Source organism: Triturus cristatus, chromosome 12 (assembly GCF_964204655.1).
Source record: "Triturus cristatus chromosome 12, aTriCri1.1, whole genome shotgun sequence".
In the NCBI taxonomy this organism is placed as follows: Eukaryota; Metazoa; Chordata; class Amphibia; order Caudata; family Salamandridae; genus Triturus; species Triturus cristatus.
In genome coordinates, this window is record NC_140595.1 from 538,248,209 (window position 1) to 538,263,306 (window position 15,098).

General features: G+C 39.5%; 2 protein-coding genes across 6 annotated transcripts in view; one reads left to right on the plus strand and one right to left on the minus strand.

Moving 5' to 3' along the window:
- Positions 1–5,024, minus strand: part of LOC146776237 (dynein axonemal assembly factor 1-like) — a 668,903-nt gene extending 663,879 nt beyond the window's left edge. For 2 of the 4 annotated variants that reach the window (XM_085638027.1, XM_085638025.1), the window contains exon 1: positions 4,836–5,024. The gene's annotated coding sequence lies outside the window, so the exon portion shown is untranslated. Of the gene's footprint in view, positions 1–4,575; positions 4,669–4,835 lie in introns of those variants that run through there. The other 2 variants (XM_085638028.1, XM_085638026.1) reach the window with 2 other exon arrangements.
- Positions 5,025–5,222: 198 nt separating this feature from the next.
- Positions 5,223–15,098, plus strand: part of HSDL1 (hydroxysteroid dehydrogenase like 1) — a 107,177-nt gene continuing 97,301 nt past the window's right edge. The window contains exon 1 of one of the 2 annotated variants that reach the window (XM_085638274.1): positions 5,223–5,525. The gene's annotated coding sequence lies outside the window, so the exon portion shown is untranslated. The remainder of the gene's footprint in view (positions 5,526–15,098) is intronic. The other variant, XM_085638275.1, reaches the window with a different exon arrangement.

Here is a 15,098-nt window from a genome sequence, read left to right on the forward strand (position 1 = left end):
CGATACCAAACTGGGTCAGGGTGGCCCCCAAGGATGGCCAGTGAACCCTATTGAATGCTTTTTCGGCGTCTATTGCCAAGAGCATTCGTTCATCTGAGTATCTCTGAGCTTTATCAATTATATGTAAGATCCTTCTCGTGTTGTCGCTACACTACCGTTGAGGTATAAATCCTGCTTGGTCAGGATCAATGAGGCCAAGAAGGAGGGGGCCGAGCCGGGAGGCAGGGACCATGTCTAATTGGAGATTTTGTGCAGAATAAAGGGTCTGATATTATTCCCAAAAGCAATCCGCGATTTGTGCATCCTCCGTCTAATCGTTTTCCCCGTTATCCAAGATTCGAGTGATCCTCGACTCCTGGAGTTGGCCCCGTAGTCGACTCGCCAGAAGGCGGCCAGAGCAGTTGTCACCTACATAAAACCTGTGCTTTGTCACAATAATAAATGAAGTGAAAAGTAAGACAATAAATACAATCTCTCTTAGTTAAAAACTAATCTAAAATGCTTTATAATCAAACCGAGCAGTCACAATTGACAATTTTAGTAAATAATAGCCTATAGAAACATTCCTGATTGAATAAATAATTAATATATTCAACCTTAATAAGAAAATAATAAATACTTATCAAAAATGTAAAAGATTTTCTACAAAAACTGCATATTTTTCTGAGAGACATAATATAAAGGTATTTACATGTAAACAATTCTGAGATCAATCCCCGATTTGACAGAATACATTATTTGCTTAAATGCAATATGTGTATCCTAGATTCAATTAGAATAAATGAATTATCTGTTCTATTGAAAAAAAGTGCTATGTGCTACCTAAAATGTATCAAAATACCCCCATCTTTCTACTCATCACAGATGAATATAAAAACATAAGTGCTAATCAATAAAGTGCAACTCGGTATAGCTTATTAAAAAAACAGGATATTAACTGGTTAGAGTGTTTTGGCAGTCTTCACGTGTGTCATAAGTGTATTTCCCATACATTACTATTCTATTTCAACATTGCGTTTCAGTTGGATCAAGATTTTTTTTTTATATAGAATAGAATAGAAATGGGAAGACTTGAGAATGTTAAATAGAATTATGTTGATCTAAAAAAACGAAAAAAATAATACAATTTTATTATTTTGTGAAAAACGGATACACGAAGTCTGGGGATGGGCAGGACATATTTACAAACAGGTGTATAGATCTTCTGTGTTATTTAACCCTCCTGGTGACTTGCTATCCAAATTAAGAATATAACGTGTCTCAAGTTTTCCAAGCTGGTCATCCCTATCGCCTCCTCTTTTGGATTTAGGTATAGCATCTATTACAAAGTACGAGGAGTCTTTTAAATCATTCTTGTGGACTTCTCGAAAATGTCTGGCGACAAGGTAGGTAGGGTCACAATTGTTGATAGCCCTAATGTGTTGCAAAATTCTTTTGCTCACCGGTAGCTTCATGCTGCCTATATACCTGAGTTGGCATGTACATTCTAGCAGGTATATTGCGTATTCGGTTTTGCAATGAAGGGGTTTGTTGATTTTGACCTCCTTATCGCAAAATGCAGTGTAATAGCGGTTTCTGTTTGTGCCATATTGACATGCCTTACATGTCTTACATTTAGTAAATCCAATAGGAACAGTTATCCAATTGATGGTATTGGATGATTCTGGACTGCTGGAAACTAGACTGTTATACATAGAAGGTGCTCTTTGGTACATAATACTGGGTTTCATTGGAAGCTCATGACCTATTACAGGGTCATTTTTAACAATGACCCAGTTTCTATGTATGATCTTCTTTATGGATTTTTCTTGAGCATTATAGGAGATAATAAGTCTCAACTCATCGTGGTTTTCATTTTTTGTATGAGTCACTATTCTGGCTTTTTTGGGGATTAGTAGTTCATTTTTTACCAAATTATGTGTTTTGCTGATGTCCTCTTGTATGATATTAGCAGGGTACCCCCTAGATAAAAATCTCATCTTACTTTTGTTTTGGGCTGTGGCTAGATCCTCTGGGTTACTACAAATTCTTTTGAGACGTAGCATTTCCCCATAAGGAATGCTGCGTACTAGGTGTCGAGGGTGGAAACTAGAGAAATGCAGTACGGCATTGCCAGCAGTGTCCTTTCTGTATAACCTAGTTTCAACGATGTTTCCCTTAGCATATATTAACACCTCTAAAAAGTGTATGCCGATATTGCTAATAGTTTATGTGAAACTAAGGTTGACACCATTCTCATTATTCTCTGAAACAAAGTTCAAGGCTTGCACTTTGAACCCCTCCCAAACAATAAATAAATCATCAATCTATCTATGATACAGTTTGACATGATCATCCATATACTTTTTGTGCCTGTCCCTGAGAACCAGCTCCTCCCACCAGCCCATAAATAAACAGGCATAGCTGGGGGAGAAGCTGGCTCCCATTGCGACACCTCGCATTTTCTTATAGAATCTTTTGTCAAACAAAAATATATTATTGTTTAAGCAGAAGCTGATCATGCTTAATAACATAATATTGTGCTGGGGTAAGGTAGCCTTGTTCTTGTTCAGATAAAATTCAGTAGCACATAGACCGTCCTTATGATTAATACAAGTGTATAGGGAAGACACGTTCAAAGTTAAAAGATAGAATTTGCTGTCCCATTTAAAATTCTTTATCTTAGAAATAAAATCACTGGTATCCCTTATGTAGCAGGGTAATCCTTGAACCCATTCTTGAAGAAAGAAGTCTATATATTTGGAAGCATTTTCTAGTAGGCTGCCTTTGGTCGATATAATTGGCCTGCCTGGGGGCTTGGTGGCATTTTTATGGATTTTTTGGATGAAGTAGATGTTAGGGATGATTAGATGGTCATTTCTGATAAACTGATACTCGTCCATGGTTAATAGTCCCATACCCTTCCAAGCCACCATTTTCGCGTAAAAATCCTTAGATGTCTCCTTTAGATCCATTGAATTGCTGAGTCTATAATATATATATTTATATGTTGAAGCATGAGTAGACACAAATTCATCAAGTTAACTATATAAAACAATATACTTTGAACTATATATCAAACTGAGCTGGTTGGAAATATGCAATTGATTGTTACTGCACATGCAATTTATTTTCATAGATTTTGTTAGTCACAACAAGTCTTCATACTGTGATTATATCTATGAGTTAAACAATGTAATCACTGGTAAAGAATGAGATTTAGGGTGCAATCTCATGAGTTTAGAGTCTAGGTATAGCTGCCTAACTCCTGTGTTTCGACAAATAAAGCAAATATGGAACTAAGATATAGAAAAAAAATTGTGGTCGGCTCATTGAAGAGTAATTAAGAATGCGGGCGCCTTGTTGGAATGCCAGTCAATGCGAGTCAAAGTCTGAAAGTGGGCTGAAGCCCTTGGAGGCCGGTTTTTGAAAGCCTATGCCTGGTACCACTGTCACTTCTGGGAGGCTTAAAAAAGAGAGAGATGGAGAGGGAGGGATGGTGTGGAGAAGAAAGAAAGAAAGAAAGAAAGAAAGAAAGAAAGAAAGAAAGAAAGAAAGAAAGAAAGAAAGAAAGAAAGAAAGAAAGAAAGAAAGAAAGAAAGAAAGAAAGAGAAATTGTGCGAGGAGTCATGGGGAACGGAGCTGGTTAGAGCGTTTTTTCCAGCCCTGCTTTTGGTTCAACCCTGCATTAGTGTGCCGTTTTGCCATTTCTGAGCCATGAATGCGTTTCTTGTACCTGGTAAAATGATAGTCAGTGTATTAACATTGGAAGCACACATGGCGGTGTATACCCAGCCAGGATTCAAACTAATGAACTGCTGGTTAAACACAGGAGCAAGCAGTACTTTAAAAACCTTTATTTATTCTTTAAAATATCCACTGCATAAATCCTGCTCTACGTGGAACGTAACAAACATAGAGAGCTTCTCAATTAAAATAACTGACTGACATCCACCACTCAAATTACTTTCATATTTTACCATACCAATTCAACACAAATCCTTTAATGGATTCCGGAGTAGCGTGCCACTACCCCAAAAAAAAGCGCTTCAACACCCCATCAGGGGTAACAAGCGCTATATAAATGCAAACCTTTTCCTCTTCTACCCCTCCGCTATCCTCTCAAACCAAATAACTGATTAATATCTACCACTCAAATTACTTTCATATTTCACTATACTAATTCACCACTAATCCTTATGGGTTCTGGAGTAGCGTGCTACTCACCAAGAACGTGCTTCAACACCCCATTAGGGGTAAGAAGCACTATATAAATGCAAACTTTTTTTTCCCTCTTCTATCCCTCTGCTATCCTGCTGAATTTAAAAAAAACTGACTAACCTATCCACCACTCAAATTACTTTCATATTTCACTATTTCACTATACTAACTCAACACTAATCCTTTATGGGTTCCGGAGTAGCGTGCTACTCGCCGAAAAAGCGCTTCGACGCCTCGTCAGGGGTAGTAAGCGCTATATAAATGCAATTACAATTAAATGCTTAAAGAAAGCAAGGCACAACGGGTATACCCTGAGAAGAGCAGCAATAGACCCTGAAACTGTATTAACACAACAGGTCCGCCTCGCCTCCTTACCTCTCGCAGTTTCCTAGAAGTACCTTCATACAGTATCAACCTTTTTGGTTGTGTGTGATCACCAGGCAGCAAACTTGTTTAAAGAAAGAACATAAATCCCACAAAGCTACAATGCACTAAATTGAAAAAAAAAATACAATTTGAAATTTCTCGTCATGGGTGTCAACCTGACGTGGTCGCCTCAAAAAATCGTCGTCTACTCAGATGTACAGTACGCCTCCCCCTTTGTAGACAATTACTCCTTCGCCGTTTAAACTTACCGGTTTTCGTTTATTCGTTCTAAAAGTTTCACGCGTCTCCTGTAACCATGGAAACAAAGCGGTAACGGAAGTTGTCACAATAACGAGGGATTCCCTCAAGTGGGCGTGGTTGCAACGCAGCATTCCGATAAAGCACTAGAGCGCTAACAGATATACGTGCTGTACCCGAGTAGGCGCCATGCCGCCGGTTACACAATTTACCGTACCCAGTAGATTCAATGTTACTAATTTCCTCAATCTGGACAGAATTACATTAAATCTCACAACTATCGCAGCATGGCGTCCTGTGACTTCCCTACTCTTTATCCACATTTGTTGAAAATGGCAGTACTATTTAGTTCTTTATTGGAAGTCTGAGGGTTGTATATTGCGTTCTACACTTGAAGCATTGAAGTTTTGAGCTTAATGACGGTGCTTACGCGAGGTACAGCACAACCTGACCCCTGCAAATCCGCGATTTTTCCCTGGCCCTCTTCAAAGGCCGGCTACTTCAGACCACAAAAGTGGAAACGCTTTTCATTATTGACGGCCGACGCGATATATAGATAAGCTTTAAGGTAATACACAGAGATCGCGCACTGAGAAAGCTTTGAGCTGGTTGCAAGAAGACCCTGGGCCATCTTGGAGAAAAAAGGATCTGTCATTATAGAGGGCAGTTTCACTGCAGCAGTTAAACGTTGCTGCCACTTTGTAAGTTTTTAGATCGTACTTTGTAGAATTCCAGCTTTCAGTTGTTTTTTTTAGTATTTTCTGTACAAATCCCCAAGTATTCCTTAATGTAATCTATTCAAAGCTGATGGTTCATTGCTGGTATTATTTCGTTGCATTTTTGTAGCTCCTCTTGCGTCTCACAGGTGTGCTACTTATATATACAGTCACTTGTTTAAAGCGGCCGCAAGATCTTACTATGTTTTATTGGTTTTAAAAAAGAGCCTAAGTAGGAGTCCGTTCATCTTGAAATCACTTTTTCTTCCTTTTCGCCTTAAAACAGAGGCAAGAATGAGGAAGAGTACTCGAAGGCAGCTCATTTTAACAAGGATTAACAAGGATGTATGTCTTTTCAGACATATATATATTTTTTAATTACACTTAGAAAAATATTTGTATTTTCGTGAGACTGACGATTTATTTGAATAGAAATGATTGCTGAATTTCTGTAACAGTTGACAACAGTATACATTACATAGTTGCACATATCGAATTCCGCCTCAACATAGGCAGGCACCTGTTTAGCTTGCCCCGCGTGATATTATTCCAAATTTCGGGATTATGTTTGCTCTTTGCGGTTTATAGGCTACCACCATGCGTTACCTGGTGAGTTTACCCCCCTCATTGGCATTTTTATTTGAGAAAACTGTAGTTTTTTTTTAAAATGTCAACGTGACATTATGTTCTGTTAAAATTGCGCAGTTGGAGGGGGAAACCGCTTAAAGAGAGAGTCAAGTGTCTCCAAATGCAATTGCATATTAATAACGACCTTATCACGGATATTGTTTCCAGTTCTGGGTTAATTTGTGATACCCTAATACCATCTCGGTATTATAGGCTTGGTTTGCTTCCATGGAAGTCTCTATACTAATACATCTGATAGCAGTGACTTGCAGGTGAGAAGCCGCGATGCTGGTTAAGTATGTGGTTATGGTTGTCACGTGACGGTAATTTATGTTAAGGCTAGTTGGGAAAAAAGCTGGGGACTTTAACCAAAGCCTATTTTACCCCCTCGTCAACCTAAAACAGCTACATACAAGAAGAAATCACATGACCTGCATTTCCATGCTATAATAACTATCCCTAAATGATTATTAAAATAAACAGTTGCAGGAAACACGTTAAAAACAGCATATCAGGGAATTAAAAAAAAAATTGTATTGAAGTATCAGCTTTGAGCCCCTCCAGAATCTCAAAACATCAACAAATAGCCGTGTTGCAACCCTTGTGTCGCTTGATCAAATTTTAGCGATACTTTTTTACAAAGTGGATGAAAAGCTGCCATTTCTAAACTCCACACTTTCCCAAGCAATTGCTGAACTCATTGTCTCATTAATATGTTTGATTACTGTGGCATGGATTGTTTCGATTGATAAGTGTATAGCTCACCCTGTGATTCCTTTACCAAAGCTCTACAGCTTTGGTTCATTAATTTATAAGTCCTTTCACACAATCGTCCCGAAATGTCCGACTACCCTGGCTATGGTTTCAAAATACTAAAGTGTACAAAAAAGTGATGGATGGAATGCTTCAATTAATCTCAGCCACTGGTAATTACTCGGGCCGCATCCAAGTCTATCGTTATTTTGCACACCGTTCCACCTCAGTTTCCCATGCACACTGTGTTACTGGAACCAATCTATACCCGACTGACCAGCCCATAACTAAGGCGGAACCAGTCTTTGGTTGCTTGTGTTCCTATTTAGGGAGGACTTGGCTTGACAGTTCATGCTGGACTGTTCCCATTGGAGCAGGGTCAAGATTCATTTGGATGTAGCTGGGTCAAAACTGAGGTGGCATGGTGTGCAAAATAACGATGGTTGGGTAGCGGCCCAAGTAATTTCCAGTTGCTGAGATTAATTCAAGCATTCCACCCATCATTTTTTGTGTACTTTAATATGGTTTCGAAATAGCACTGAAATTAGAACGTCATTAATTTTGCTGTAATCTGTCCTGCCTTCACGTCTGTATGTAATGGGCGGTGTCTAGTTGAATTCACTTTTCCACTTCCTCATCATTACATCTGTGCATTCATGTAATATGCAGTGTCCGCTGTTGTGTGAGTCTCAGATTTATTTAAGATTTTTTTATTTTATTATGTGCACTGTTAGTAAAAACCTTTGCACCAAGTGCTTTAAAAAAGATCAATCAAGTCAGAAATATACATTACATTTTAAAAAGGCTGAGAGCTTACAAGAATAAGGTTATAAAGGATTTGCTCATATAACCAGTACGTAATAAAAGCAATTTCATAATAGAAATATCAAGAGGGTTAAAGTGCTGTGGAAAAGATAAATACAATCAGAAATTAGTTTATATACATTACATTGCTAAATAGGCTGACCGCTAACAAAAGTAAGGTTTAAAATGGTTAGCTCATATAACCAGTGCATAGCAAAAGTCATATAATTGAATTATCAAAAGGGTTAAAAGGTCAGTTGCTCTTAAAAAGTGCTTTGCTTATGTGGCTACACGACCTTTCTATGTAACCCGGCTACACACTTATGCCATTCTTAACGGCCGTTGTTTGGTGTTGCACCTAGGTCGCAGGGTAACTGAGCTGTGGCTGCATGGAATAGAAATGTCTAAGTCCCTGAAATGCTTGTTGTGTGTGAGTCTCTTTATAGAGTGGTTTGTTTCTTACATAACTCACCCATTTAGATCAATTCATCCCCTCAGTGTGGTTGCATGAAAGTATTCTAGCATTGTTTTCTGCCTAATATGGCGTAAGATGTCAGTCTTGATGAATCAGGTCCTACTTCCATCAAACTCGCCACTCAAGGAGTAAAGGCACATCTGCAACGGATTTGGGACCTTCTACTTGGTGGAGGTGGTGATACAGACTCCCTTCCCTTATCTTATATCTATGCCCGAGAGAAGTACGAGGTTCCTGTAAGACGCTGGCTCTCTATATAGTGTACTAAAATGAAGTGCACCGTGCAGAGTCCAGTGGATTTGCCAATAGGTGTGCAGAGGTAAAAGCAGATAATTATAATGCTCTTTTTAAGGTAGTGTGGGCAAGCAGTGTTAGGCCTATCAGAAGGTAGTACTAAGCATTTGTCTCGCAGACCAAGACAATAAATGAGACACACTCGAGAATAAATCCGAGAACAATTAGGAAAATAAATTGGTATCTTTATATATATATATATATATATATATATATATATATATATATATATATATATTCACTGAAAAAACCATAGGTTTCACACATGTTATAGTTAGCTGGACATTTTACTGATAAAAAACCAATGAAATTCCCCCGTTATAGTTACTGTAGGCAACTATAACTCACGCGACCGCAATCCTCTGCTGATGCTAATACTGTATTTAGACACTTATTTGCCCATATCTTCTTCCATTAAATTTTAGCTATACATATATTACAAATATTTTTTTTTCATAAAGACACATATGTCATCAGCAGAGGATTACGGTCGCGTGAGTTATAGTTGCCTACAGTAACTATAACGGGGGAATTTCATTGGTTTTTTATCAGTAAAATGTCCAGCTAACTATAACATGTGTGAAACCTATGGTTTTTTCAGTGAATTAGCAAGGTTTTTTAAATGCTATTTCCTAACTATAACGTGTGTGAAACCTATGGTTTTTTCAGTGAATTTGTACGTTTTTTTAAATGCTAAGTTACTTTACGCCATTTGTGGCGTGCGCGCCCACTTAACGCAGTTCGTTCCGTGCACGGTTTTTATCAACTTTAATAAGCCCTGTACATTTGGTGGCCTTCGGCCACCAAAAGCACAGGGGGTGAGGTCAATGTGGATAGTGTTTTTTTTATTTCGATTTTATAATTTCATGTTGCCAAAATTACGTTTTTTTTCTCTATTAATAAGCCCTGCACATTTGGTGGCCTGCGGCCACCAAAAGCACAGGGGGTGGGGTAAGTGTGGATAGTGTTTTTTTTATTTTTATTTTTTTACCGTAAGCGTACGGTAAGCTTACGGTAAGCGTACGGTAAGTGTACGGTAAGCGTACCCCGCGAAATTGCCGAAAAAAAAATAAAACCGTTTTTGCTCTTGGGGGATGTTTGGGGACTCCCTCAACATGACTATGTGGGAGGGAGTTGTCAAAACAGCCCCGTAACATGTTTTTGGCCATCATGTTTGATAAACAACACTCAGTGCGAGAGACAAAATGGCGGACGCCGCTTCCTGGTTTCGGCCGATTCGAATGTTTACTAAGATCTAAGAGCCAATCAGAATCGCGCTCGCGCACGCCACCGTAAGCTTACGGTAAGCGTACGGTAAGCGTACCGTAAGCGGGCTCAGATATATATATTGATTTAAAGGCTATTTTCTCAGAATCTACTGAACAGATTTACACCAAACCTACAAAAGGCACTTCCTTGACCTAGGGACTACCTCTCTGCCAAATTTCTAGTAATTCTGTTCAGCCGTTCGGGCTGTAGCTCGTTCTAAAGGTCCTATGGAAAAATGCATGGGAAAAACGCGTTTTGGGACCCCCCTTTTATCTCAGCCCCCGCTTGACGAATCCCCCCGAGACTTTCAGGGTAGGAGCGGAGCGTAGCGCCCCACCTATTTTGAGAAATTCGCGAGGATTCGTCGACCGGCGCCAAAGTTATTCAAAATAGAATGTTGAGGTTTTCCTATGGAAACGTGGTCCTAACTATAACTACCTACTGGCGACCGCCAGTAGGTAATATATATATATATTCACTGAAAAAACCATAGGTTTCACACATGTTATAGTTAGCAGGTCATTTTACTCGTAAAAAAACAATGAAATTCCCCCGTTATAGTTAGTTCAGCTAACTATAACTCGCGCGCCCGCAATCCACTGCTGATGACGTCACATATTACATCACTCATGACATGGTCAGTGACATCACTCATGACATCACTGATGACATCTCAAATGACATCACTGATGACATCATCCAGTGAGTATGTGTAACTCATAAATTTCAATATACTTACTTAAAGAATCATGTTATGCAACATAGAAAATCATCCATTTACACACTTGTACACCCACTCATTCTTAAACAGGCCTTTCCGTATATATATTAAATATATTGAAATTTATGAGTTACACATACTCACTGGATGATGTCATCAGTGATGTCATTTGAGATGTCATCAGTGATGTCATGAGTGATGTCACTGACCATGTCATGAGTGATGTAATATGTGACGTCATCAGCAGTGGATTGCGGGCGCGCGAGTTATAGTTAGCTGAACTAACTATAACGGGGGAATTTCATTGGTTTTTTACGAGTAAAATGACCTGCTAACTATGACATGTGTGAAACCTATGGTTTTTTCAGTGAATTTGCAAGGTTTTTTAAATGCTAATTCCTAACAATAACGTGTGTGAAACCTATGTTTTTTTCAGTGAATTTGCAAGGTTTTTTAAATGCTAATTCCTAACTATAACGTGTGTGAAACCTATGGTTTTTCCAGTGAATTTGCAAGGTTTTTTAAATGCTAATTTTTGTATTTTTTTAATATTTTTTTGATATATTTGTTTTTCAAAAATTTCCCTATGTATACATATATATATTATCTGTATCCTTTAATTTGGTGTGTTTTTTTTTTTTTTTTACTTTCAATTAGGATGAAGTACAACAACATAGTTAATATCTTCTATTAACTTATGTTCACTTTTTTTTTTTTTTTTTTTTATACATTCTTGGGGTGCGCGCTCGTAGCGCGCTCCTAGTACGTTTGCGTACGTTTTTTGTGAATTTCAGTGTACGTTATTTACGTACGCAAACATACGTTTTCGTGCGCGTTCGGAGCGCGCACCCAGTACGCATGCGTACGTATGCATGCGTGCGTGCGTCGTACGTGCTCCACGCGGTACACTTCCGTATACGCGTAGAGCCGCGCGCTGACGTTCGCGTATGCGCGTTACGTACGCGAATAGTACGTAAGCGCATGCGCGATACGCGTTTGAGCATGCGTAATTGCACCGTGCGCGCTGGGAGCTTGCGCGGTGCGCGCACCTCGGGGTATGTGATGAATAAAACAACACTTTTAATTGGTTCTCATTACTTTCAGTTTCAGATTGTTTCAACACCACACCCAATCCCCTCATAGCAAGTCATGTGTTCAAGAATCATCACTTTTGATTGGTTTGAAGTACTTTCAGTTCCAGATTCTTCCAACACCACTCCCACTTTCCTCATTATTAGTTCTGATTCCCTTGGAGAAGGAGCTAATCTGTTGTTGAGAGACAATGGCTGAGCAGCATCCATCTTCAGAGAGTGATGAGGACACTCTTGAGAGACAGAGGAACAGGAAGCAGAAAGACAGCTTTATATGGCAGTTTTTCACTTTTCCAGAGGGACAAAAAAAGGTAAATGCACCTAAAGTTACTTGTGTACTTTGTCAAAAAGTCTTGTCACGTGGGAATCCTAACAAGAAGTATTCTTTTAGTATTCACACTATGTTGAGGCATGTTGACAAAATGCATCCAGTGACTTTTCGTCGAGCTTCTGGAGCAAACCCTCCACCTGCTCAGCCGACGACATCTGCAGCAGCTCAGCCGAGCACATCTTCGGCAGCTCAGGCAAGCCCTTCTACTGCGATGGTGCCTTCACCTTTTTCTACACCTCTTGTTGGTCCACCTTGTTTGGCGAGGTTGTCTACACGGTGCACTGATTGCGGTAGTCTTATTTCTGTGGGGGAGACCAGTCTTGATCTCCTTCAGCGAAAATTTGATGCGCATCATTGTTCTAGGCCATAGATGTTTTTTCTTTTTTTCGTTTTTCTCTTCCTGTTTCCCTACATTAACTCAAGGGCTCTTTTCAGAGCCACATAAAAACTAAACCCAAAAATATTTTTGGGGGATTTTTTTAGTATTTATTTTTTTTGGGGTGCGCGCACCCAAGGAGGTTTTTAAAAAAAAATATATTTTTTTAAAAAATTTTAATGAACAAAGAGAGGTGAAGAAAAGGAATCATGAAAAGGAAGGATTAAGAAATACAAATATTTTTTAGTTATCTTATTTTTAAAAAAACTTATTTTGATAAACATTTTTAATAATTTGCAAGGAAACAGAATTTCATTTTTTAATTTTTCTTTCAAGTTCTGAAAAAAAAGAAAAAAATATTAATATTCAATCATACATTTTATAAAGCAGTACATGTTTTTACATATTTTACAAAGCAATTTTTTGCCCTTTTTTTGCTGTTTTCAGTATTTTTTAATTTTCACTTAAAATAGTGAAAACAATTTTATTCATCATTTAACAGCGGGCAAAAAAAAAACAATCAGAAAGATTGTTTAAAAAAGCCCCAAAACTATCCACACTAAAAAATACCTTGTTACAAATATTACATATATATTACAAATACCTTTCTAGATGAATAATTTTTTTTTAGATATTCCGTCTTTAAACCTTGTTGCAAAAGCACATATGAGAGAGTGAGAGTAGAAGGCTTTATTCGAGTTATAAGCTCATAAAAGCACAACATGCATATTATAAAAACATCACACTTAATCAGGGCATTTCATTCAATACATTAAAACAGTTGCGCAAGCTTAATCATTGTAAAACAAAACATTATACAAATAAAACATAATCAAGAAACATTAGGAGAAACAGAAAGGGCTCTCCGTCTAATGGACCAAGCCCACCCCAGGTACTTTGCTATTCCCATAACAATAGGCTCCTCAGAAGTAGTGCAAATAATTCTCTGTGCCTCAGCCGCACTGGATGTCCCAAGGTTCTTGCAGATAGGGGTTAACCAGACCCTTCTTGGGGAGGCATAAGCCTTACAAGCAAATAGGAAGTGTCCCACACTTTCCTTAGTTGCGCCGCATGCTGGGCAGCACTGGGTGTTCAAACTCTTCCACCTGCCTGTTAGATCTCTCAACGGGAGGGAACCAGATCTTAATTGGAAAAACAACTTTCTGTCCATAGGAACAGTTATACTGTCCCAGTAATTTTCTAAAGCAGGACACATTTTACTTTCCAAAAAGCGACCTCCCATTGAGTCAGATTTAACCCTTCTCCAAAGCCTCTCATCTATCCATTCCCAATATAGTGCTTTAAGTATATTTTTGCTTGGGAACACTTCCCCCGACGGATTGTCCCAAAGGTTGGAAAGACCTAGTTCGCCTAGCAATACCCTTAGGTTTTTTAGCCATGATATTTTATGGAATGTATCACTCTTGATTATTGCCAGGAAGCCTTCCCCATAATGCCTAATTTCAGGGGTGGACCAAAGTCGCCTCCAGTATAAGATGGGACGCAGTCTGGCTCGGTCGGTTACCGATCTTCTTCCCAGGTCAAGACTAAGGGGGATTAATGGTGTACTCTGGGGCAATCCCGTAATGCCCCTAAGAAACCAGTTCTCAGCTATCTGTAATGAGGTTAAGTTGTCAAAGCCAAACAGCTCCGCCCCATATAAGGCCGATCCTATTGCCTTAGCATCGTATACAGCGAGGACAGGTTTTATGGGTTTTGTTTTGGATCTATTGTGCTCCACCCGTAAGGCCCCCGATATTTGCTGATGTTTCAGGACCGCCTTTTCTATGTGGTGGGACCAACCATAATTACTTGCGATTTGTACCCCTAAGTAGGTGAACTCCCTTACGACCTCAAGCCCGATATTATTCAAGTGTATCCTAGGGCGAGGCTTCTGTCCTTGGGAGAAAGCCATCAGCTTGGTCTTGCCTATGTTTACTTCCAGGCCATGCTCCTGGCAAAAGTCATCAAAAACATTCAGGGCCCGTTGCAATCCAGCTGGGGTTTTGGATATTATCAAAGTGTCGTCAGCGAACATCAGGATCGGAACCCTGATGCCCGCCAACGAAGGCGCATCCACACTAGCGTCCTGCATCCTGCTGACTATCCCATTGATATATAATGTGAAGAGCAAGGGCGCCATTGCACAACCTTGGCGCACCCCACGCTCCACAGGGAAGTCAGTAGAGGATTGGCCATTTGACCCCCACTGTACTTTGGCAAAATTGCATTCGTGCAACCTCATAACCAAAGTAAGCAATTCTGCGGGAATGCCTATCTTACTTAACACTGCCCAGAGCTTACCCCTTGGGACTAGGTTGAAGGCAGCCCGCAGGTCGACAAAAGCGACATACAGGCTGCCCCCACCAAGAAGAACCGTCCCCCACCGTAGCATAGTGAAGCGAAACACCTGGTCGATGGTACTGGTAGCCCTTCGAAAGCCTGCCTGAAAAGGGGAAAGAGAATCATTTTCGTCCACCCAGTCCATAAGTTTGTTTACCACCATCTTCCCAATTACTTTTTGGACGGTGGCAATCAAACTTATGGGCCTGTAGTTAGCTGGAAGGGATCGATCTCCTTTTTTGTGGACGGGTATAATGATGGCTCCCCTCCACTGTTCCGGAACTTGCGCACCCTTTGCAATTGCGTTCCCCAATAGGAGCACATATCTGCCCCACCTATCTTTATCATTTTTAAAAACGTCCGAGGGTATCCCGTCTAATCCCGGGGCCCTACCCCCTTGAACGGAGCTAATTACAAATTCAACTTCCTTGGAGGAAAACAGATCATCCTTAGGAAATACAGCCAAGATTACAT